The sequence below is a fragment of the Lissotriton vulgaris genome, chromosome 6 (assembly GCF_964263255.1).
Source record: "Lissotriton vulgaris chromosome 6, aLisVul1.2, whole genome shotgun sequence".
Lineage (NCBI taxonomy): Eukaryota > Metazoa > Chordata > Amphibia > Caudata > Salamandridae > Lissotriton > Lissotriton vulgaris.
The window spans coordinates 793460290-793487741 of NC_141694.1; positions in this window are offsets into that span (position 1 = coordinate 793460290).

Here is a 27452-nt window from a genome sequence, read left to right on the forward strand (position 1 = left end):
GGCTCCCCGCAAGTCATTGGCTCTGAGACCCAGCTCCTTAAGCAACTAGGAATCCTGATTGGACCCCTAGCGGCTGCTGTCAAGGCTCAGTAGTGCTCCGGGCTCTGCTTGTTTGTCGACTCTTATGACTCGAGAGGCGGGCAGTGTTGTACAGGGCCATTCTCGCTGCCACCACTCCACAAGGGAGGGGGCCTCCTTCTGGTGCACCGTATATCAGGGAGTCCAGCACTCACGACCATCAAGCCCGAAAAAGGACCACACCCACTGTGATGGTATCAGCCATCTTTGTTATGGGCATATAGCCCATACGTCATCCTGCCTGATCCTGCCTGGGCATTCTCCAATACAGAGGACATGAGCACCCTCTCTCATGGCAGATTTCTTCCTTGCTGAGCTGCCGGTTTTGGATGCAGCGCGCCAGAACAAATATGTTCTTCCCCCTTACAAGCTGCACTAAATGTTTCCATCATCCAGTAGGCAGCTATTTTGGACCCTCCCCTCTCGAGGAAGGGTACTGAAACTGGTGAAAGGAGTTGGACTTGGCCCTTTTTGCAGGGTCATCCCTGAACTTTTTGCCTTCCTCCTAGTCTTTTTTCTGGCCTGGTGTTGGTGGATTTAGGACTCTGGGTACTTTAACACTGCTGTTATGTTATGTTATGTTATGTTATGTTATGTTATGTTAAGTTATGCTATATTTAATTTGCAGAGCGCACAGCTACTTAGGAGTGTCCCGGCGCTAGCTTCCAAAATAGAGAGATGCCCGCAAAACTGATTGAAAAAGCAGAGTTTTAAGTTTCTTCCTAAACAACAGTGGATCTTGCATGCTCCTTAAGGCTAGAGGCAACAGGTTCCAGGCCAGACCAGCCCTGCGCACAAAGGAATTGCCTCCCAGATGCTAGCGTTTAAACTTCGGGGTCTGCGTCAGCAATAGAGCAGAGGACCGAAGCTGTCTCCCTGGCACGTAGAAAGAAAATCTCTTCTGCAGGTAAATGGGTCCTATACCATACAGGGCCCGATGCGCTATGGTCAGCATTTTAAATTTCAGGCACGATTCCACTGGAAGCCAGTGCAGGGCGCGCAGATGTGGCCTAACACTGTCCCTGGGAGACAGGCCCACGAGAAGTCTAACTGCAGAGTTTTGGACCACTTGTAATTTTTCTTCCAGGGACCCCGGACCACCGACCAAAAGGGCATTGGCGTAGTCCAGACGAGATAGAATTACCGCACGGACCACTGTTTCTCTGTAAGTGCTAGGCAAGAAAGGGAGAAGCTTCCTCAGACTCTTAAGCAAGCCAAAGCAGGTTCCGGATAATTTCTTCACATGCGTTATAAAGTTCAAATTTTCGTCAAACCAGACGCCAAGATTTTTAACGGCTCCAGTAGTTTCTGAAGGACGCGGGAAGCCTGGAGGCCAAAACCTATCTCTGAAATCCGAGGGAAAGGAACCAAACAGCAGAACCTCGGACTTACCCTCATTACATTTCAGCTGGGCCATGGCCAACCAGTGAAAGACTGAAGATAGGCAGTGTTGGGCCATCTCCACTGCGACCTCCCCCTTGGGCCAAGTAAACAGTAGCTGTGTATCATCAGCGTATGCCATAACCTTAGCCCCCAGTGACTCCACCAGAGCCACCAGCGGAGTCACATAGATGTTAAACAAAAGGGGGCTAAGTGAAGAACCCTGCGGCACGCCAGTAGTCACAGGCATGACCGCAGAGGCACACGGTGGGAGCCAGACCTGCTGCTGCCGGCCCTCCAAAAAGGAGCCGATCCATTGCAGGGCACTGCCAGAGATGCCAATGGCGGATAGCCGGTTAAGAAGCAGGGCAGGAGGGACAGTGTCGAATGCAGCCGAGAGATCTAGTATAACCAATGCTGCTCTCCCGCCGGCATCCAAGCACGCCCTAATAGGTGACCTCCAGCAGCGCTGATTCCATGCTATGAGCAACACGGAACCCGACAGAGCCGGATGCAGCCTATTTTCGTCCTCAACAAAATTGGTGAGTTGAAAAGTAACAGCCTTTTCGCAGACTTTCGCCAGACTAGGAAGCAACGAAATAGGGCGATAATTTACTGGCAATGAAGGGTCCAGAGAAGGTTTCTTTATTAAGAGAAGAATCAAGGCATGTTTCCAAGCCATAGGCACACAAGCCATGCAGAGTGATTTATTGATTATAAAATTCACTTCAGTATTTAAAGTATCAGCCAGATCCGATAAAAGCCTAGCAGCGCAGGGATCCTTTGGAGAGCCCAACTTGAGGGCCTTCACCATCTTGAGTGAGCTGGCCAGATCAATTGGCCTAAATTCCGAGAAGGTAGAGAGTGGCTCAGCCCTACTCACCGGTGAAGAGAGCACCGCATTGGGATTCCCCGGAGAGATTTATAGCTAGTTATTTTATCCTTAAAAAAAGACGCTAGGGAGTTACACAACGTATCAGAAACCAGAGTAGCAGCCGCCTGTGCGCTGGGAGCCAAAAAGCTTTGTACAATAGAGAAGACTTCTTTAGAGTTATTTTTGGCTCGATCAATGCGCTTAGCAAAATACTGGCCTTTGGCCTCCCCAATGGCAGCGTAATAGAGTCTTTGTTTAGCTCTGAGAGACTTTTTATCAACTGGGCGATAGCCCCCGGCCCGTCAAGCTCTCTCAGCTGTTTTGCACTCATGTTTCAGACTAGCCAGTTTGGGGGAAAACCAAGGCTTAGAGGGGGACTCTCTCCTAAATTTGGACTTACAGGGAGCAGACGAGGACACAAGTGAGCAAGTAATCTAATTGTCGAACTGGACTATGTTATCCTCCAGGTCCCCTGTGAGGGAGGGGCGAGAGGCAGCCAGCGACGCACCAAGCGTCACTAGGTCCAATCTCCCAAAGGCAGGGGGGCGATGGCAGTGGACCGGTCGAAAAGGATTATTCATGGCCCAAGAAAAGAAGATAGGAAAATGGTCGGACCACGCAACCGGCCTTGGTCTTTTCACCAATAAAGGAAAAATTGCACCGATGATATCTAGGGTGTGACCTCCAAGATGGGTGTGAAAACAGGACTCTTTAAGAGAGGTTTGCCAACTGGAAAGCGTCCAAAAGGATTAAAGAGTCAGGCGCCTCTGCGGGATCAAGGTGGATATTAACATCACCGAGAAACACATACTTGGAGAAACGCAAAGCACGCTCAGCCAGAGCGTCCCCACATGAATCCAAAAAGTCCTTAGATGGTCCGGGTGGTTGATAGACCAGGGATCCCCCAAGCGTGAAATGGGCGGAGAATTGTATACTAAAGTGAAGGACCTCACAGTCCCCAAAAAGGGAAGAGAGTTTGCAACAAAGGACCCAGTCGTCCCTGAGCCAAATGGCGAGGCCACCGCCTCTACCCACCTGGCGGTCCACCCGATGGACTTTGAAACCGGCAGGAGTGGCCAGAGCAACTGTGGGTTTGGAGTGGGCGTCGAACCATGTCTCAGTCACAAACAAAATGTCCAGACCATTATTAATGATCAGGTCGGCAATGTCCACATAGTGCTTATTCACCAATCTGGCATTAATAAGGCAGGCGCTGATGTCCCGAGCCTTGGGAGTATTAACAGGTATAGGCATTGCCTGGGGCTCAGAAACAAATCTATAGCCACAGTCTGCACAGGAAAAGTTCTTGGAAGGCCCCGTGGACCAAACACTGTGGGAAGGAAAGTCCAGTGCAAAGTGTGTGTGCTCTTTGTGGTAATCATGGTAGGATTGGTGTACACCTGTTTGGCGTATTTAATTTACATGTCAGTCCCTTGTAAAGTGATATCTCAGATACCCAGGGCCAGTAAATTTGATGCTACTGGAGGGCTTGCAGCGCTGATTGCATCACCCACCAAAGTAGTCTTTCAAACCTGTCTCAGGACTCTGCCATTGCAAGGCATTTGCACACAGTTTACTGTCGCTGTGACGTGACACGTAAAGTGGGTCCCATGTCTGTGACCCCCCTTTTACTACATGTCAGTCACCCCTCAGGTAGGCCCTAGCTAGTCCTATGGGCAGGGTGCATTGTAGGTAAAAGGTAGGATATTTACCTTAAATGTGTGACATGTCTTGGTAGTGACAAACATGCCATTTTGGTTCCTCACTGCTGTGAGGCTGCCCTCCCATAGAAATGCATTGGGGATTCCCTGATATCTGTGTCAGTGGTAATTCCTGATATAAGAGGAGCAGTGTGGTCAATTTTGGTATGTTTGGAAGAATAGTAATAAATGATGCGTAATGGTGTGCACAGATTTATTATCACTATTTTAGAAATGCCACTTTTAGAAGTTGCCCTTTCTGTGTGCTATGTGTCTTTGTAACTGTCTGATGTGGATTGCATGTATGGCTATGGAGTGACGGGGGCTGGTGAGGTGTCTGGCTCCAGAACGGCAGGGTGAGTCAGTGCTAGGCTGAATAGTTAAGTCTGCATGTGGAGTAGTGGGAGGAGTAGCCCATGACCCTGCATAGGTCTGTGCCTGCCTTGTTCAATGCTGTCTCCACCCCCCTGTGGTGTGTCTGGGGTCAGAGCTCGACCTCAGAAAGGAGGGTGAGAGCACTGTGTAGAAAATGCACCTGTAACCCCCAGATCCAGTTGGGACTATATCTCCAAGCCCTGTGCCAGGGCAAAACAAAGACAAAGCCTAGTATAAATATTGGGGCTGTGACCCCCATGAAAAGTGTGCTGCTTGGTGCTTATTTTGGACTGTTGGCTGGTAGGCTGCTGGTCTGCCAGGGGGAAACACCACTGGGGATTCTCCTGCTGCCCTGCCTGGCAGGTGAGGGGTCTACTGTCTGCTTTGGAGCCCCAGTGCACTGGCCTACCTGTGCACTCCTTGGAGGGGATTGCTACCTGCTCACTGCTGGTGTCAGTAGGTGTGAGCACTTTGCACATGCTTGATCTTTGCTTTTCCCCTGCCAACTGTGTGGGGAGCGCTGTGCCTGGAAACCAATTGTTCTTGGAGGCACGTTTTACCTCCCCAGGGTGAGAAGATCTCCTCGAGGGCAGCGCGGCCGCTTCTAGCGAAGCCAGCAGGGTGGAGAGGCCCTCAAGGGAGAAGTTGCGGAGACTCCGCTGTTTGCTCCATGATTCAGGCCGGACATCAGGCAGTGAAAGCCTGGTTGTGGGCTCTTAGGCCAAGTGAGGCTCCCCCAGCGAGTTGCCGTAACAACGAGGGAGCCGCAGGAGAAAGCCAGGCGAAGACGATCCAGAAGTCAGGTAGATCGTGCCTGGAGGAAGGCGGACCCCCGTGTGCCGGTGGGAGCCCCATGTGTTTGCACCGGAGCAGTTGGAGCCTTGCGGGCTCCATTTCTGCCTCCCCCGTCTCGTAGAGAGAGAGGCAGGTTCCCAGAAATCACCGGTCACAGGGAGGGGACCAGGCGACGTGAGGAGAGGTCCCATGAGTGTCTGCTTGCATTATGCTCTGGTCGCTGTGAGGGTGGGAGCATTAACCACTCAAGGCCAGGGCAGCGGAGGGGAAACAAGGTGTCAGCTTTCCTTCCCCCCTCGGGACTGAGATTACCCGGGATCGCTTTTGTATTACCCTAAGTTTGGGGGCATTTTTCCATTCTCTGCATTTCTTGGAAGCCCTGCAGGGCCCCCGGACTGATTAGGCTCACTGACTGGGCGTTAAACCTCGACAGAGGCCTCCCGAGCCTGGGTGGAGCAAAGAGTCTCCACAAACCTACCTGACAGTCCAGGTAGAGAGCGCAGAGGTGCTGGAACTGCCTTTAGGGGGGGCAGTGGGCTCCTGGAGATATGGAGGCCATTGTTGCCAGTGGGCCATTGTGTTTACGCCTAAAGGGGCCTAGCGTGATTAATACGTTTGGGCATAATATGTAGTCCTAAGTGATGAGAGGATGTGGATGCCCAATGTGTAGTGCTGAGAGCACCTGTACCAATAGTCAGTGGTTGTTTACTACTCATTCATGCATAATGTGTTTATGCCCAGTGTTCAGGCCTAATATGTTTGCCTAACATGTTCATGCAAGATGCAATGTTACCAGTATTGACTGGTTGTCTTATTGGAATTTGACTGATGCATAGGGTGGTTTATGCTGGGTGCCCTTACCAGTAGTTACTGGTTGTTTTACCTTTTACAACTTGTGCTATTCTAATGGTGATGGCAGTAGCCCGATTGCCCTGTAATGTATATAGTCCCCTGTGAAATATTGTCTAGTGCCAGATGGCACAGTGTACATTTGTGATTCTTTTCTAATGTATTTGTGATAATACAAAGGCTATTTTGTATATAACCTTGTGTGGAGTTTGTTTAGTGGTGTGCCTAGTGTGTCGCTTCTGTGTGTGTGTTGCACAAATGCTTTACACATTGCCTCTGATATAAGCCTGACTGCTCGTGCCAAGCAACAAAGGGGGTGAGCAGGCTGGGGTTATCTTTAGCGTGTAACTCCCCTGCCCTGACTAGAGTTGTGGTTTCTGCCTGTCTTAGGTGCATGCCCTAGCCAACCAGAAATCCCATTTCTAACAAAGGGCAACTCATCCTCCCACTGAGGAATGACATTGAAACTGAGTAAGGACTACTCTCCTTTATATCAGCTCCACCCAAACCAATTTCTTCACTGGGTCATTACTTGGCACAAGTACCTTTTCCCTCAGTATTATGAAAACAGAATTCTATCGGAGGCAATGTGTGACAAGAATATATGTGCATAGTTATTGCATGTCATTTTGTATTATATTGAAATTGTTGATAGCCTACGCACCTTCCTTTTGAGGGAGTTCACTGAAACAGCGGAAGGTCTACACATCCTCTCTCCAGCCCCACCTCACCAGCCAATTGACACTCTGTACTCGGAGCAGACTTCTTTGTACACCATATGAATACTTAATGAACATACTGTCCAGATTTGGAATGCTAGCTTGGAACATTGTTGCAGGATTTTGAAGCATCCCCCTGCCCGCTATGTGCACCTATGAATGTTTTTCATGAATCTAATCTTGGTTATCCCCAAATACTCCTCCTGATTGTCGTATTCTAGAGTCTATGTTCTGCCACAGCAAATGGAAAGTACGCCCCCAACTCATATTGAATATAATTCCTGTGAAACCTCTCTAAAAATGCAGCTAAGAACTTCAAACACAAATTCCTCAAAGAACACCCAGAGACACTAATAATGGACATCTTTTGCAGTCCAGGAGGCCTTAAAACCGACTTCATTTTCTACACCAAGAAACCCGCCAAATGGAGAGAATAATTCCTTCAACACCTTCATGTAACCAATACTATCAATCTCCAGAATGGATTCAAACTCACTGTATCTCCATCCCAGGACTTTAGCAGAGAACAGTCCATAACCATTTACAGAAACGGGAACATCCTAATCCAAGCCTCTGAACAAAACCTATCCATTTTTGATTGACACTTCCCTACTCTCTGTGCCTTCATTTCATCCGCTACCACCACCACCCCTCCTTCCTCTCCCAAAGAACTCACTCATGCATCCCCTCTTCTAAGAGGTGAACCCTCTACTTCCACTCCTTCCGCACTGTCTCCACTCCCCCTACAGCCTCCTCCTATCTTCCTTGCACTGTATCCACTCCTCCTACAACCTCTTCCATTCCCAGTCACCCTGAAGCTGTGATCTCACACCTAGAATTACATCCCCCTACCCCTTCCCATGGCCCATCTCCACTGCCCAGTGTGCTTTATTTACAGCATCTGAATTGTCTCAGTCCCCCAACCACAGCAGGCTGTATACTTCCTTAGCCCCCACCCCAGCCTTCAACAAGCTCAATCATACACCACTCCTTTCCACAGTCCAACCCGTCTCTCATCTAATCCCTGTAATAGTATATCTGGAACTCAAAGTAAAACCATTCTGGGTGAAATCTTGTCATTACGTAAGGAAATAGATACTCACCACATCCTGCCCTATCCGCACACATCCGAGACAAACACTGTTCAAGCCACAAGCATGCATCCTGCCCCCATCCATAACCCCTAGGCAAACTATCTCCTACATTCATCACCACCTCAAACCTAGATGCACCACGACTGGAATGTCACGGCGGGAAGCCGAAATGCTGAGCAACACTTATGACAATGCGCCAAGTCAACCTTGCCACCGCAAGATCCTGGTCATCCTTGACTCTAGTAGGTCCTCAGTCTTCACCCGCTCTCCCAGATCAAATAACACAAATGACAATGCTCCTAGCCAACCTTACCACTGAAAGATCCTGGTCATCCTTGGCACTAGTAGAACCTCGGTCCCCACTGACCGTCCCAGACCACCTGCCCAACTAACCTCCATCCAATTCTAATAATCCTCCAAGCACTCAAATTATCAAATGAAAGTCCAATTTCAATAAAATCTCTTTCTTCAAAGTCTTTTCTTTATTCCTTCTTCTTTCAACAACAGCCAACACGTGTTTTGTCCATCCAACCCTGTAAGCCTGGTCCAAGATCATCACCTACACTATGCTGCATGTTATTAAATTGTCAGTCAGCAGTCTGTATGCCACTGACATAGCTGAAATCATCCTTCAACACAATTTTGACTTCTAATTTTTTACCGAGACCTGGCTGAATGATTATTCATTCCCCTTCCTCTTTCTCCTCACGAGACCGGGCTCCTTGATCATTTGTTGCAAACGCAAGGCTCGCATTGGCAGTGGATTAGCTATTTTACAAAAAAATTACCTTAGCCTTACTCCCTTCCACACTACCAAATGCCCTACCTTCGAATATTTAGGAGCCCAGCTTCCCTCCGAAGGCCTGAACCCCATCAAATTCTATGCCGCCTATCACTCTCCTGGTGAAAAGCCTCAATACTTTTTAGACCTAACAGACCTAATAACGCAAATCTCCCTAAATGCGGCAGCACAGACATTATACTCAGAGACCCAAACCTCCATCTGAACAACGGAGAAGGCCCAATAGTACCAGCCCTTTCCACCCTCCTTTAAGCAAATGATCTCACCCAACACTGCAACAAACAAACTCACAATAAGGGCTCTACCTTTGACGCAATTATCTCCAACCATAACATCGTATTCCTTCACTCCACCCTTCCCAACGACTGGACGGACCACCACCTAATCCTTTTCGATTTCGATGTCAACCACCCTAAGGTCCACCCCCAAGCTATCTGTTCCAAGCACTGGACAAGGAATAGCGATTGAACACCCCAAGCAGATTTAGAAGCCTTAGTCTGCTCCCAAATCCTACCCCCACTTGGCCTCTCTTCTTCTGATGACCTCAACTCCCACTACAATACAAATATAGTAGAACTCTTTGACACAGGTACCCCTCTGAAACTCAAGAAAACAAGAAGCATCCCTTCTAGATTCTGGTTCAATAAAGACCTTGACGAAGAGAGGCAACAACTTCGATTGACTGAAATAAACTGAAGACAACAACCCTCGCTAACCAATCTCTCACTCCTCTGAGCTGAATGCCTAAAATACAAAAACACATCTTCTGAGAAAAATCTTTCTTCTTAGGAACCTAACTTAAGCTTTCTAGGAACAGACCTAAAGAACTCTTTAGCAGCAAACCTCCTCTTTCCCTATACATCCAATTAATGTCTCTACCAAACTCTGTGAACATTCTTCTCCAAAAAGAAAACTAACATTGAACTCTCACTTCCCATCCTACAGCAAAAATGCCCCATCTAGCCTAGAGGGTCCAATCAACGCTCCACCTCCACCAAATGGTTGTCTCCCCAAACTCTCCCCCTCAGCAATGCAGAACACTAACCTCAACCCCTTGCAACTGAAAAATGATTGAGTTTGACTACATCCCAAAAAAACAAAGAAGTCCTCAAATCACTTGCCTGCATGAAGCCAACATCCCACTTCTCCTAACCCTTTCCTGCTGCGCTGGTCAAAAATGTTAGTCACATCATCGCTCCTACATGGACCAAAATGATTAACCCCTCCTTATCAAGTGGTTCCATGCTGGCCTCCCTCAAACTAGGCCAAGTCACCCCTCTGCTCAAAAAGCTAGACACTGACCAGAAGGACCTTAACGATCACAGACCTATCACTAACCTCCCTCTCCTTGCCAAAACTATTGAAAAATGTGTCCTTGAACAACTCAACAACCACATTGAAAAATACATCCTAAATGACACTTTCCAATCTGGGTTCAGGAAATGCTGCAGCACAGAGACTGCAATACTAAACATCACGGATGACCTATCAGATCTCTGGACGATGGCCAGGGCTGCCTCCTAGTCCTCCTGGACTCCTTTGATACTGTCAATCGTAACATCCTCCTAAACACCCTCTAACATCAATGGCCATGTCCATGTGGTTTGCTTCTTCCCTGAACCAACGCTCACGGATAATTAGAATAAACAACTCCAAATCAAATGAAATGCCAGTCTCACAATTAATTCCTCAAGGGTCAATCCTATCTCCTGGCCTATTCAACCTCTAAATGGAACCCCTTCCATCAATTCTAAAAGAAGCCAGAATTGCCTACCACCTATATGCAGATGACACCGAACTCTACATAAACATTTTGTCTGCCAAAGATATCCAGCTCCTAAACAGCACTCTCTCCATGTTACAATCATGGTTGACCAACAACCACCTTAAGCTTAACTCCAACAAAACGGAACACCTCTTTATCCAATCAAAAGAAAAAAATATTTCCCACAGACATTTGAGTTGACAACCTCACTGCATTAAACTACAAACTATCCTTCTCCAACTCTGTCGAAGCTCTAGGGATTGCACTTGACAGAAACATGAATATTAAGGACCATATCAAGGCCTTAGCTAAAAGTTTTTTCTACACGTTGAAGCACCTTAAAAAAGTCAAACCCTTCATCCCCCTCAAAGGACCTACAGACTGTGGTGCAATCCCTAGTCCACTCCAAGTTGGACTACGATAGCACTACGATCATGGGCACCCCAAAACCACACCTCATACCTTTAAAAGCTACACTCCACGCAGCAGTGAGACAACTGTTGTGGGAGAGTCACTCTGACCACATCACTCCCACACTCAAAAAACTCAATTGGCTACCAATCGAGGCAAGATGTTTACTCAAAACTGCCTGCATAAACCACAAAGCTCTCTATAGTGAAAAAACAATCTACCTCACAAACAAACTGTCAAAAGCCGGCCAAAAGTGACCTCTCTGAAGTTTTAACACTCTGCCCATACTCAAGAACGAAAAATCTCGCACCCGTTCCTTCTCTAGCAACGCTCCTAGAATCTGGAACTCTCTGCCAGATGTTTTTGTGACAATCAATCATTCTCTCACTTCAGGAATAAACGTAAACTAATTCTTCTCTCACCCTAAATCATCTGACTGGCCTGATACTCCCACCTCACACCCTCCAAATAAATATGAACATCACTACCTCGGGGAAAAAACTGTGCCTCTACTCTCCCCAACTCAGTATCACCCTACTTTAACTGCCTCAGAAATAGTTAATCCACATATTCTGCTGCATATGGTATTCTTCTTTTATATATTATTACTATGTATTTTTATTTACTCTATATGTAACTCCTGTAATTGCTGCTGTGCTAGCTCTGTACGTCCATTTTCTCCAACTATGTAACACCCTACCTTAACCACCTCTGTACTAATTTCTTCACATATCCTACCATATGTTGTATTCTGCTTATATATGCTGTCACTATGTATTTGTATTTTCTTCACATGTATCTCAGTTAATTGCTGCTGGGATTTCTCTGTAAAGCGCTTGGATACCCTCAGGTCAAGTTTGCACTTTATAAAACTCAAGAAATAAATAAATAGGTCTTGGTCCTACTCATATAATAATGATCCAGCCTGAGCACCCAAGCTCGGTCTGCTCCAAACGGGAACACAAACACCGATAGGCAGGTGAAGACTAAGGTAGTGTAGTCCGAAACTTGTTTGGGTTTTCTTGTACTCTTGTTCCAAGGGCGTGGCTTAAAACACATAAACTGGCCTAGCAGCTCGGGCTGGGCGTTCCCTTTGCAGCAGGGCCATGGCTGATTTGGGTGGGTTTCTCTGAAGTGGCATAGTGGGGAAAACTCATGGTGATTGCAATTCGCTGAGACCTGTGCAAGCGTGACACCCATCATTTTATGTTTTCCTGACGTCTGTGCAGGGTGGCCGGTTTGAGTCATTTTAAATTGCTAACTCACAATTTTTTTTATTACATTTAGTGTGACATACTATGGCTTATTACAGGGCTTTAAGTGGGCCGGGTCTTGCCGGACCACCAGCAGTTCTAAAAAGCAGGTACTGAGATAGGTCCCTATTGGGGTCTCCATGTTTTCCCTCACCCTAAGGGAAAAAAAATCTTACATCTGAGGTAGTACCACCCTTCACTGCCTTCAATATAACTTAAAAGAGACTCGTTATAGTTCTTTCACAGTCTCATCTTTTCAAAACTGAAGCATTTTCAATGTTCTATTCAGCAAAGCCATAGTTGTTGCTTAATTGTCTTATGCAACTAACAACCAGTGACAAAGCCAACAGTCCTGACAAGTAGGTGTAATGTTAATTATTGTATAATATATCTGGATGCAATGTCAGTAGCAGCAACATACCATTTGAGCGGCCCACTATGCTGAGCACAGATTTTTAGTTTAAGTTTATGTGTTTTAAGCAAAGCCCTTAATTGTATTTGCCAGGTACTTTGAGGGACCCCCCTCCAGTTTTCTATCCTTCTAAAACCCTGGCTTAATGTAACATTTTGGGCCATATGTATCATCATCACCATTTGCGATTTCTAAATAGCGATTTTTAAGGAATCGCTATTTAGAAATCGCAAAATGGTATGTATGTAGAAAATCGCTATTTTTTAGCGATTTCCAATTATTCCTTATTTGCGAATTCGCAAATAAGGAATAATTTCCCATTCATTTCTATGGGCCTGGAGGCCCATAGAAATGACTGTGAAATAATTCTCAATTTGCGAATTCGCAATTTGCTAATCGCAATTTGAGAATTATTTCAAGGGTGCAGGGGTGTCTCAAGGACACCCTGCTGCACCCCTGAAAATTACATGTGTGTGTGCATATGGCGCACGTACATGCCCAATGGGCATGTATGTGCGTCATATGCCACCCTCACAAATGCACAATTGTGCATATTTACAAGAAATTGCAAATTACCACCAACTACAAGTTGGTGGTAATTTGCGATTTCTAAACCTGAATTCGCAATTTTGAAAAGCTTCATACGTAGCATTTAAGGAATCGCAAAATTGCGATTCCTTAAATGCTTAAGCAAAATAAGGAATCGCGATTTTTTGTGATTCCTTATTTTGCAAATTTTTCATACATTTCAAAATCCGAAAAAAGGCCGTTTGCGATTCGCTAAGCCCGAAATTCTGCGAATTTCGGCCGTAACGAATCGCAAAAGGCTTGATACATATAGCCCTTTCAGGTAGATTCATCATCGGCATGTTTTGCGAGTCTTTAATAGCGATTATTAAGGAATCGCTATTACAGACTCGCAAAACAGGATTCATGTAGTAATCGCAATATTTATTGCGATTCCTACAGCTTCCTTATTTGCGATTAGCTAATTGCTGATCGCAAATAAGGAATAACTCCCCATTCATTCCTATGGTCCTAAAGGCCCCTAGGAATGAATGGGAAGACATATCAATGTGCGAATCGCTATTAGCGATTCGCATTTTGATTCTGCGATTTCAAGGGTGCAGGGGTGTCCAAAGGACACCCTGTTGCACCCCTGAAATGATATGGGATGCTGGTGTTACGCACACACATGTCCCAAGGACATGTGTGTGTGTAACATACAACTTAGAAAAATGCACTTAAGTGCATTTTTCTAAGTTTTCGCTATTTACCACGAGGTTTGACTTCACGGTAAATAGCGGCCCCGGATTGCGAAATCGCAATTTTAAAATAGTTCATGCATTGCATATAAGGAATCGCAAATTAAGATTCCTTATATGCTATCGCAATTTGAGAATTCGCAATTATTTGCAAATTCTTATATTGTGAGAGCATGAACCATAGATGAATCCCAAATGCAATTTTTGCGGGCGCAAACGGCCGATATTTGCGAATCGCACCGTTTGCGCTCGCAAAAATGCTTGATGAATCTACCTGTTGGTCTGCATGCTTAAACAGCAAGAAAAGAAACCCTCTTTCCTCGTTTCAGAAAATAACTGGAACGCCCTTGAAGTCATTTTACCACTGGTCTAAACTTGGACGGATTCGAAGCTTTTAGGCGCAGATTACGGCTCTCTAAACGCGCGCCCGCAGGCCGGTTCATATACTGCCTCACAATTGTTTTCCGCTAATAACTGCCAAACGCCTAACGCACTGTGAAGGCGAGGGTTTTGACGCATTGTTCAGACCTCGGATCCAGGACTGCAGTATGTCTAATCTAATGGCTGCCAGGCTGAGAGAGCAGCTGCATTTCATCGACAGACAGGTCAAGCTGACAGTAACTCGAAGATGCAGACCTCACTCATCCTTTTATGGACTTCTCATGTAAATGTTCTGCTTGTGTTGATGAAAGGGTCTGCGATTGAGACTAAAGGCATTGTCCTTCCCTCGGGACGTAACCTCAAAATAGACGATTTATGTTTATTTTTACTGCCTTTATCTTCATCCTTTCCAGAAACCGACCTCTATCCGCGGATCCTAATCGGAAATGACTGTTCTCGCGCTTCCTTGTAAACCCGCTCGTCTTCTTGTGACAGGCCCTCGACTCTAAAAGCTGCCACGGAATCAAAGATAGAGAGATCACTCACCATAACAACATGTTTCAGCCTAATTAGCGCTTTATCACCCTAACAAGACACCTGCTAAAACCTTCCAGTTGAGAAGGCAGGCTTAATTCTACAATGAATTTGTTCATGACCAGGTAAATAAAGATGGGCCCATCACCCACAAAGTAATATTAATGGAGGCAGGTACCTTAATGTTGCTCCCTGGAAAGGACTATCCTCTTTTTAGGTCTGGTTGCCAGTACATCTATCTGCTAATACAAATGTTACACATTTTTAATGCATACATACACTGGGCTTTGGCTCCGCCCCACAGATGAATTGACCTCTCACCTCAGGAGATTGACTGTTTCATGTATTATTCCGAATGTTCTGAATGAGGGACTATTTTACATCGCAAGAGTACTCTGAATCATCACCGATTTTTTTTCCTCATAGATGCAATGTATAAGGAAAGCAGTCATATTTTGTTTTGTTTTCTATCACTGCAGTAGACCTTATTTTGTAAGTATTTTAGTCAGGACTCAAAATGCATGCCAGAACTACTGGCTATGTCAAAGCTTGATTTCTAGATCTCTATCCTAAGCATGGTGCAAGTACAAGATCTCAGTGGGTGTTGATCAGGGTTTGCTGAATATCCCTACAATTGACTACGGGTTTGTGGCAAAAAAATAATGCTAACGAGCTACAGGTAGAGAAATATTCCTCATATATATGGACACAGGTAGTCCCTACATTCAGGTTTCAGGACACACCTGAGCTATACTTGATGTACGGCCACATGCATCATTGCATCCGTTTGCGATTCCTAAATTGCGAAAATTAAGGAATCACAATTTAGAAATCGCAAACGGCAATGCATGAACAAATCGCATTTATTTTTGCGATTCTGTATTTTTCCTTAATTGCGATTCACAATTTGCGAATCGCAATTAAGGAAAACCCTTCCCATTGATTCCTATGGGCCAAAAGGCCCATAGGAATGAACGGGAAGGCATTCACATTTTGCGAATTTCAAATTGTGATTCGCAAAATGTGAATGCAATTTCAAGGGTGCAGGGGGGGTCCAAAGAACCCCTCCCTGCACACCTGAAATGTAACTTTAAATGCAATTTACACACACACATGCCCTAAGGGCATGTGTGTGTGTAAATTAAAACTTTCAAAAATGCAAGTTGTGCATATTTGAAAGTTTTCGGTAAATTAGCATGAAGTTCAACGTCATGCTAATTTACCACTTCCAAATTGCGAATTCGCAAATAAAAAATGATCATGCATTGCATTTAAGAAATCTGAAATTGCGATTTCTTAAATGCAATCGCAATTTTAGAAATCACAACATGGTTGCGATTCCTAAAATTGCGAAATGCATGATGCATTCCAAATTAGTCAATTGCATTCGCAAACGGTCGAAAATTGCGATTCGCACCATTTGCTAATTCAATTGACTTTGATGCATGTGGGCAGTAGTCACCTCCAGACGTGACACAATGGTGAAGTTACTATTGAATTACAGCTGTGGTAGCGTTCTCTGCAGTGACACTGAGGTGAGAAGCGCGTCATGCTTACTTGCTTCCTCTTTTATGATTTACTTTGGCGCGTGGTCTGTCTGACGGACACATCACGCGCAAGAACGCGCTGATAGAAAAGTTAGGGCATTGCAGAGAACACACGTGCCTTTAACTCCGTACCACTGCACTGGAAGTTTGCCAGGCAAGCGCTGAGCCTCTATCCTCTGGATGGTGCACTTGTGGCACAACGAGAAGTTTCATTGACACTCCCTCTGCTGGGCTAAGCCCGACTTCCTGGCTAAGCCTGAATTCCGGAGTAAACCATTGGACGAGAAGTAGGGCTATTCCTATGCATGGCCCTTGAAAGAAGAAATAGAACTATTCATGGAATGTTTATTATTTAGCAAATCAATATCCAAGATTTAAAGAGGCCAATAATTCAAGATTTCAAATAAGTCATCAGTGATTTGCACGCCTTAAATTTTTTTTAAAAATAAATAATAAGCAGGATTTTGTGTGCAGGTCATCAATTTTCATACTTATGAGTATAAATCAATCATCAGCGATTTACACACTTTCTTGAACATATATAGCAATTATTTGTGGTGCAAGCCACAGCAATTTGTACACTTTTGGAAGTATTTGTAGTGTTTATATGTGCAGATCACAACAATCTTCACACTCATGAGTGTAAACCCATCATCAGCGATTTATACGCTTTCTTGAAAATAATCAGTGTGATTATGGTTTATGGGCAGTATTAACACAGTTAAATGGCGATTGTGAAACCACAATAGGTTTTGCATCTAGGACATTACGTCAAACTGAAAGAAAATACTCTGTCATAGAAAAGGAACTCTTAGCGTGTGTGAGGAATGTGGAGAAGTTCAGGGTGTATCTGTGGGGGAGGCCATTTGTTTTGAAAACGGACCATTGCCCTTTGGTAGATATTCTAGCAGGAAGAAAATTGAAATGTCCGACCACTAGGATTGCCCGACTGTCTGCTAGACTCCTAAAGTTCACATTTTCAGTAGAGTATATTCCTAGGGGGACAAATAGCAGGGAAGACTGTCTCTCAAGGCTACCTATTGAAGATTCCAGTGAGAATGAATGGGAGTCTGAGATTCACAAGTGTTTTATAGCACACATTGGTGATGTTAGTGTGTGCAAGAAGGATGAAGATTGGGTAAAAGCTGTTGACGAAGATGCAGTGTCAAAAGAAGTTTTACATCTGGTTCAGTAGGTTGCCCAAAGGAGAAAAACCTGTCTGATGAGTTAGAAGCGTTATGGAAAATTTCTGACTAATTTTCAGTGGAAGGTGGTAAACTAGTACATGTGGATAAATTGAGTCCACCTTCTTGATTTATGGGTCAGCAGTGATAAAAAGGAAGGTGAGGGAGGATTTCTGGTGGCCAAGGATGGATAGAGAGGTTGATGATTTTGTCCAAAGGTGTGCTCAATGCAAGGTGAGTGATAACGTTTTAAAGACTGAGGGCATAATTGATTCAGTTACAGTGTGTCCCAGCAGGAGTAGATTTTCTGGGGCCCTACTATGTACTACCTGATGACGTGAGATATTTCATTGTTACGATGGATCATCTATCAGGATGGGTTGAGGTTAGACCTGTTAGTGAACTAACAACTAGGAGTGTAAACAGTTATTGACAGGACATTTTTGCAAGAGGAGGAATCCTTGGGGAGATTATAACTGACAATGGAGTTCAATTTACCTCTCTGGAGATGGTGTCTTTTCTGGATAAATGTGGTATTAAACATATTAGAACACAGTTGTCTCATCCTCAAAGTAATGAAAAAGCTGGAGTCTTTAATAGAGTTCTAGTTGAATGTATACAATCTACTTTGAGATGTAATATGGATGTGGACAAGGCAATCAAAGAATTGGCATGGTCTTATCGCACAACACCTCATGGAGTTACTGAGAAAAGTCCCTTTGAGCTAATGCGATAAAGAAAAGCTGAAAAGAAGATGTATCCTTTTTGGATGGTACAGTTATTTTCCAAAGATGCAAGTGTGAGTGAATGGTGGAGAATAGTGGAGAGCATGTCAAACTTATCTAACTGTGAGAGAACGAACATTAGAAAGAAGAGTTTAAGTAAACTAAGAGTGGGAGACTGGGTGCATGATAAAAACCCGAGTCTAATTGAAAAGGGTTTTTCAAAGTTCAAGGAATCAGCACAAGTATGTGAATTACGAAGGAATTCAGATAGATTATCTGATTGGAATTGGTGGAGCACATCTCGTATAGCTTTGGATCACTGTGTACGTGGTGGTGATGACAGTAGTAGTGGAACGATGAGTAGAAAATAAATAACAGAAAGTGTAGACAAATGTGTCTTAAGTTTGCACCCAGTAAATGGCAAGATTGTGTTTGTAACTAAGTCTTGCTTTCACAGTAACTGTAAATTAGAGTTTCTATGGATGTTTACCCACTATTGTATAATTATTTTGTTACTTCTCACTTTTTTCTTCACAGAGATTGGAAAGGATACTTAGTTATCAAATATTGTTCTGTTTTCTCTTTTGTTCTATATTGGTGTTCTCCTGCAAAGCCTACCTTATAGGAGGCATTTAAGTAGTATTGTTTAAGCTGGGGGAATGCCGTAGTACAGACAGGCACAGCGGCGGGAGTGGATGACATTCTGATGGAGGAAGAGATTCTGCACGGCAGCTGGGGACAGGGGTGCTTTCCTACACTAGTATGGCAGAATTGCAGGGGAGAGGGGCACATTTACTTATCTGTAGCAAAGCTATGGGTTTGTTGATTGTTGTTCTTTTCTTTCCTGTTGCTCTGTTGGAAGACCTCTATGTGTCTTTCCAATTGAGCTACTGACCTTTGAAGGTCTTATTTAAAGAGCTGTTTTCTTGTATTTCGTTGTCTCAACATGGAGGTGAAGTGGTGGGAGAAGCGGAGACGTTCTTCTAATTCCTCTACTGAGGGTGAAGAAGGAGAAGTGTCTGTACTGCATGGGAGTGGCCCTCCTGTGGCTCAGGAGAGGTTGATGGCTGCACACGTTCAGGCTATGATTGATGAGACGGGGGCAAGGACCTTAGCTGCCAAACATTCTCATCCCAAGAAAAGGAAACCTTCAGACAATTTGGGGTTAGATCCTCCCCAGTTGACAAGGATGCTGGAGGTCCTTTTCCTCAATATGCTAAACTTGAGTTCCTTAGGTGCTTCTATTTGACCCCTAGATCAAGGAGGATATTTTTAGGGGTTGGAAGGAACTGGAGCAATTCCAGATTCTCAGATTCCTACAGAAGTCCTGTGCCTTGGAGGAAGCGGATGCTGTGCTACCTCAGTCCATTAAAGTGGATTCTATTTTGCCTCCCTTACTTGAACCCTGATGACTGCTCTCCATTGGGTCCAATGAACAAAAAGATGGATATTGGCCTAAAAAGCTGTTTTGGGGTTGCTTATTTGCTCTTGTGTGCAGCATCCTATGCTGCTCTAAAATTGCAATCCTTGGTAAGGAAGTCAGACTCTTTTGCTGAGGCTATGCAGGCAGGTGTAGATGTTTCAGACATCTTGGTACAGATGGAGCAACAGTCAAAACTCTTAACTGATATTTCCTTAGATATCATCAAAGTGCCCTCGGTCGCTTCCAGTTCAGTGGTGATTGCACATCGAAACCTCCGGCTTCGGGAATGAAAGGCAGACTTCTCGAAGAAGGCATTTTTTCAGAAATTACCTTTTGAGGGCAAGAAGTTCTTTGCTGACTAGCTGGATGACATGATGAGGAAGTCCCTCAAAGACAAGAAACATTCCTGGTTGTATAAATCGTCTTCTGGGAAGGGCTTCAAACACAGGCATAGGGATTCCAGGGATTATCTCAACCTGTAAAACATCGTAAATACCAGCCCTGAAACCAGGGAGGTCACAGAAAGGACCTAATACGGTGGGCCCATCGACGCAGCTCTCCTGATTATTCCAATCCTCTGTCCTTGGATGTGGTGGAAGGAAGGCTTACAGATTTTTTCCATCATTGGGAGACCTATATCATGGATCTTTGGACTTTGAACATAATTCAGAATAGGTACATAATAGAGTTCAACTTTCTACCACCATACCTGGCATGCATCCCTTCTCCTGTTCTCAGAGATCATGTCTGGAGGATGGCCTTGTGGGACAGGATTTTAACCTTGCTGCCTAAAAAGACACTTCTCCCTGTTCCCCATGATGAACGGGGTCAGGAGGTGTATTCCAGCCTCTTTTTTAATTCAGAACATCTCAGGGAGCTTTTGTCCTGCACTCTATTTAAAGATATCCAATTAATGGATCAAAACTGTTCATTTCCGCATGGTAACGCTGCAGCATTCCTCTGATTTCTGTTCAGGACTTTCTGGCCACCATCGATTTGCAGGACTCTTACTTGCACATGCCTGTTCACCAAGCACATCAGAGGCTTCTTCGTTTCCAGGTGGGTGGATCCCGCTTCTAGTTCCAAGCCCTCCCATTTGGGTTGAAATTTGCTCTGCAGGTTTTCACCAAGGTTCTAGCGTCTTAGATGGCTCAGCATGCAAATTGCCACCAGCACCATATAGACGACTATGTGGTTTCTGCCAATTCTGCCCTTCAACCAACAGAACATGTAAATCGAGTGGTACACATGTTGACTTCTCACTGGTTTCTGATCAACACTCAAAAGTCTCAGTAACTCTCAGTACTGGATCGTGTTTGTGTCAGAGCCAGATTTCATACAGCTAGTGGTTACTCTTCTGGACAGCAGGGTATACAACATTCAGTCTCATATTCTGAATATTCAGAGGGCTCCCTCCTCCAAGATGTAAGACTGGGTGAGATTTCAAGGAGATTTGGTGGCAACTGTATTTTGGTTTTCCTGGGTTTGATTCCACCTGAACAAGCTCATTGACTTTCTGATTCAGTTCTGGGATCATGTCTCCCAGGAGATGCCTCTCCATCTTCTGATATGAGAGGAAAGAAAACTGGCCTGTGGTTGGACGAGTTGCATCTCCTGAAGGGGATGCCTCCATGGACCCGTTATTACTATGGATGCTGGAAAACAGGGTTGAGGAGCCTGGATGTCTTCGCAGCAGGTCCAGTGTACGTGGACAAACTCTCAAAGTGTTCGTTCAGCCAACTAGAGGGAGCTCAAGGAGGTTCCTTTGGCTCTTCTCCTCTTGGATTTAGCACTAATCTGTGGGAACAAAGGCCTTGTCTCTGTCCCTCAATTTGTATTGCATCTTCTCTTGAAGACAGATTCATCTCTTGTTTCTGATGGCAATTTATATTCAGGGTCTTCTGAATACCTATGTGGACTTGTTGAGCAGGGTGATTGCCTCCTCTCATGGCATTTGTCACTCTCCCGATTGTTCAGTCTGATCTGTCAGAGATGGGGGTGTCCAGTGGTGCATCTGTTTGCGTTTTCCAACAATGCTCTGCTTCCCAGGTTTTGCTCCAGGAAGTTTGAGCCTGCAGCTTGGGGAATAGATGCACTGTCCTGTCCCACGCGACTTCTGTTTGCTTTTCCTCCTTTCCCTTTGATCCAGAGGTTTGTGATTAGGGTGAGGAGGCTCAGGTTATACTGGTCGCTCCAGCATGGGTCCGCTCTTCCTGGTTTCCTCTCCTAGTTAGGATGATGAGGAACAGGGGATGGTTGCTACCTACGAATTCCTCTCCTCTGATCTTCCTGTTTTCCAGGGGGAGTCCCTGGTTCACATCAAGACAACAGTTTGGAGACTGAACGGGAGAGTTAATGGCTCAAGGTTGCTCTGATGCAGGTTCCTCTTCTATTTAGGCTGCCGGGAGGCCGTTCACTAGATCCTCTTATGCTCTGAACTCGATTTCCTATGGAAAATGGTGCGGGAAGCATCAAATGGTACCTATTTTTGCTTCTCTTGGTTATCCTTGGGGCCTTGTCCTCTGAGTTTGCAGCTGCAATGGGCAGCGATTAGGGCTTTCCAGGCTCTTTAGGTTATTTTGGAGATGCACAGGGTCTGGTCCAGAAATTGTTTAAGGCATTTTCTAAGGGCCGGGGTTTTGCTCCCAAAGACATTTCTCCTTATATTTAAAACAGGAGGTTATTGAGCTCGTTTTCTGTCCAGAAACTCAGTCGCCTGACGAGGTTAGTCTTTATTCTTTGGATATTCAGAGAGCTGTTTTGGTTTATCTGGGAATAGTGGAGAATATTCGTCAGGATTCTTCTTTGTTAATTTTGAGCCCTCCAGGAAGGGCCACAACTGGCCACATAAACCCTGAGTTTCGTACTCTGATGTATTTGCTTTATTCTCAATGTGGTGTTCCCTCACCTTTGGGGATACAGGGCGAGTTGACTGGAGGTTTGTCGGCTTCTCGGGCTGAGTATCAGACTTCCTTGGCTAAGATGAGTAGGGCTGACACTTGGGAGAGCCTGTCTACCTTTATCAAATATTAGAGTATCTCTGGGGAGGATCTTTTTGGGTCTAAGGTTTTGTCTGCAGTGGAGTATCCATGGTCTTCCTCATGGTAATAAAGACTGGTATTTTGCATTTACTCAGTTGTCCTGGCTTTCTTTTGGCTGGGGTACATCCCCACCCCCTCACACCAGCTGCCACAGCAGGAGGACAAAATAAAATGATGAAGTTATGTTATTATCATTTTATTTTTTCCTTTCTTATGCTGCATGAAGGTAGTGGGGTGACACTCCTCCGCCTTAGTGGAGAAGCCATCACTGATGGTAATGCTTCGATTACTTACTGGTTATTGCATTACTCTGAGCCCTTCTCTCCCTTGGAATCCTTACTCCCTTCCCTCTGTCCTGTATGCCCAGGCCAACTGGATTATTTGCGGCTTATTGACGTTACAGGAGGTAACGAGGGGGATGGGCTTTTTATGCTGGGGAAAGGGAATCGAGGGAGGCGTAGGAGCCTCACCAGGAAAGGACTTGGAGTAATGCAATTACTGGTAACTAATCAAAGCACTGTTAGCAGAGCTCATGGGGTGGACACAAAATATTATTTAAATGGTGGAGTGCCAGGTTACTTCTACATAGATTGTTAGGTTTTAAAGATGGAATGCAGTACACCACTTAGGTGTTATTTCATACTTGGTTAAGAAAGAATGATTTTAAAGAGGTTGAAGCAGGAGTTTTTTATGTAGTACAGTTATATTCATTGTTGAAAGGGGCTTATCCGGTTTCTAATTGGTATTGAAGACACACCTTTTCTGTGTAATAAAGAAAACATGGTTATTAATAGGCCTGTGTGAAATGTGCATAATTATGTGCAATTCCCAAAAAATAACAAGTAATTACATGTAATTGCATGAAATGTAGCTCCCTACAGCTCATACATAAAAATGAAACAAAGATGCATTTTGCGACAAAAAAAACATGAATGCGTTCTTCCCTTTTGATTAAGAAATGTTACTCTGAATACATCCTGCTAGCTGTGCTCCCTCATCTTCCCCAGTCCATCCTTCATTTCTAGGTCTGGGCGGAGTTCGCTGAGTGCAAAAAACTCAGCCGTGGGACATGGAGTGTGTTAAGTTGTGCTGTTTGAACTGATTTTTAGCGCTGGGTGTTTGTCCTGCACTGGAAAATCAGTGCAAACTGCACCATGCACAGTGCAAGAGGGCATTGTTTCTTTCTGCCCCTAGAGTAGATCTTCTACTCAAGCGGCAGCTTCCTCAACGTAATAATAATAATAATCTTTATTTGAATGTAAAATATCCTTAAAAGAACACCACAATGATTCGGACAACAGTACACGTTATTAAGAAAAAACGAACTAATAAAACAACAGTGGTTAAATGAAGATCTTCCAAATCGCGTTATGCGGATTCTTATTACATATGGGTGATTAAAAAGCACGGTCAGCATAGCTTTAAACAGAACATTAAAACAGAAGAGGTTTGTGATACTGACAATTAGCAATGTTGGGCTTGTAAAAGCAATCTGATGTTCAGCAAATAACTACGGGTTATGATAAAATAAATCAGATAAAACTCAGCAGCAAACACATCAATAGCAGCGGGTTATGATGAAATGCGATCAAATAAAAACAGTTTTAGCAGCTTAGACATAGAGTTCAATTTAATTTAAACTATTGCTTAAAAAGGAGAAGCATGCATAAAATGACAATATGCAGAGAGTATATAGGTTGTAAGGCCTATGTTTAAAGCTATATTTTCAGGGTTCAGAGCTGCAATAATTGCCTGTATGCAGATCCGAATACCCAACCTGTTCCACTCCGTTTTCAATTAATGTCTGCGCTGTGACATATGGGCGGGGCAAAGACAGACCACGTGCTCCAAGGTTTCAGCCGTCTTGCTGCACCCTCTGCACAATAAAACTTCCGACATACGACGCCAAGAGGGCAAATCTTTTAAGAATTGCCAGTCACCCAATATGATAGCCATGAAGCTAAGTTTTAAATACAGAGAGTAAGTGCAGGACAGGTAGATAGCAGGAGATAGCTGCCCATATGAATTCATAACTGCCCATGCGTGTCTGCGTTTGGAAAAATGGGCTTTGTCAATGATGAGGGAACTCGTTCTTACACATTTCTTAATGATCCTTTTAAATGCTGTTGTGCTAGGGTTGAGGGCCCATAGGTCGCCTGCAGACATTTCGCGGATGGAATCCCTAAAAAGGTGACCATACGAGCCCCCTGGATTTTTCTCGATAATGTCTAGCCAAACTAGTGACTCTAGTGAGCCTATGTCTGCTTGTCTAAGTTTATGACAAAGGTTTAAGTACGAGCCGATTTTTGAGACTTCATAATTTAATAAGCCCAGTTCTAATCTGATCTGGGCAGCCGATGCATTTTTTGGCAAATGGAGGACTTTTTTATAAATTTTGGTCATGTGTTGGTTTAAGTTGGTGTTTAGATTACCCCTGAAAATCTCAATGCCGTATGACAAGGACGGCCCAATTTCTTCTCTCATGACTTCCAGTAAAGGTGATAAACTTGGGCCAGACACATTTTTTGAGAGCTTAAAGAGGGTCACCTGTAAGATCATGGCTTTTACTGATATCTCACTGAGCTGTTTGACAAAGTTGCCCCTAGAGTGAAGTTAACCCCTAAGTATTTATATGTGCCTCCTGTTGCAAGGCTCGTATTGTTATACGACCAGCCACTGCCGACGTTACGTTTTCTTCCAAAGGTAACCACTTGGGTTTTCTTTAGGTTAACCTCCAATTTAATCGCGGTGGTGTAGTTGTATAATTTATCCAAGAGCCTTTGCAACCCTACCCGTTTAAGACTACAAAGAACAAAGTCGTCGGCGTATAGAAGATTGCTTATTGGCAAACCACCCATCTTAGGTGGATGACTGTTTGTTTAATCTAGAGCAGCCGACAAGTCTGCTATGAACAGATTAAAAAGAAGTGGGGCCAGCACACATCCCTGTTTGACACCTCTAGTTGTCATGATTTTCTGAGAGAGATGTGTGCCAGACCCCAACTTCGCCTGAACCCATGTGCCTGAGTGTATTGAATAATCGCCTCCAGAAGTTTTTCTGGCATCCCCCATTTTTTTAGCTTTTCCCATAGGACAGCCCTGGGAACCCGGTCGAAGGCGGCTTTAAAATCAACAAAACAACAGAAAACAGCCCTGGATGTTGAACATGCTTTGTCAACAATTATGGACAATGTCAATAAGTTAGTCAGAGTGCCAGATTTGGCGGTAAAACCGGTTTGATTCATTGGAATCAGGTTGTTCTGTTCCACCCATGATCTAAGCTCCTTCAAAAGAATACCTGCGTAGTGCTTAGCCTCTATGTCTAAGAGAGCAATTAGTCTGTAGTTGTTTGGAGAGGCGTGTGAGCCTGATTTGTAGATTGGATGAATTATTGTGCCACGCCAAGAGTCCGGAATGTTTGAAGTTCTTAGTGCAAAGTTGAAAAGATTAGTTAGATGTCCCGACCAAAGAACTATATTTGATTTGAATAAGTTCTTTGGTAGGCCATTTGGACCCGGAGCTCCATCCGATCTTGCTTTTAACAATACAAAATTGCGATTCCTTAAATGCTTAAGCAAAAAAAGGAATCGCAATTTTTCTGCGATTCCTTATTTTGCTAATTTTTCATACATTTCAAAATCGGAAAAAAGGCTGTTTGCGATTCGCTAAGGCCGAAATTCTGCAAATTTCGGCCTTAACGAATCACAACAGGCTTGATACATATGGCCCTTAATATATTTGCAGATAGCACTACTTTAATAGTTAGTGTCTTCTTTTTCTTCCTCTTTTCAGGAACACCAATGAAGTGGAGGCCCAGGAAGAAAACCACCACCAGGCCGGAGGGCTAAAACGTCAACCTTACCTAACACTAACAGGCCCACTGGAGTTAGGAGTAGGACCGCCGGAGTTATTTTTATCATAGGCCATTAGTTGTCCAAAAATCATGCTGCTCCCCCCCCCGCAAGGCTGGATCTCTTAAAGCTGCCTAAATACAGTAAAATAAATTGAGCAGCATAAATTGAAAGCCCCATTGTTTTTAAGGACAATGTATAGAACTTTGTAGTCTAGTAATGTTAAAATACACATTAAGAGGTGAAAGAAAATGTCACCCCATGACATAATTTATTTAAACTTCTCTTTTTCTTTGTCTTCCACTTTTTATTAATCATGCAGGTGCTTGTGGGGGATTAATTATTGCAACATACTACAAATAGTAAACATGTGAATAAGATGCAAGTTGCAGGGACACAGAATCACCCAAAAAATGTCCAGTGGCCGCAAAGAACAAACAAAGCTGTGTACCTGACTGAATTATAAATCTGCTTGCAATAGGTGCTACACTTCATGGTCTTTTTTGCTTCCTCAATACAAAATCTTGTTGTCCCTATCAGAGGCCCACCACCAAACTCCAATACCACCAAGAATGATACGCACCATTGGGAGGTAGCCACTCTGACACACCTCCCAAAAATGGAGGCGCTCCTAGTGGCCTATCGCCGGCTGGTGATCCTGGATGAAGAGTGAAAGCTGCATTGGTTTCTTCTTCCTTCAGTGCCCTGCCAGTAGAACTGAGGGCAGGCGCTATCACCACAGCAATCTCATGTGGTTGAGTAGACTGTCACATGCAGCAGCTACCACCACTCCCACCTCAACGATTTTAGTCCTCTATGCAAGACCCTCAAAAGCATTGAGGAGTTAAAGAAGAATTAAAGGGAGGGTGAGAGGGGCATTTTAAGTAGACTAAAGGTTTTAGAGAGGTATGAGTACGAAAAGGGATGGGCTTGTTGTGTGGGATGCGGGTAGAACCAGTGGAAGTGGTAGATTAATTTAGTTTGATGGCTTTTTG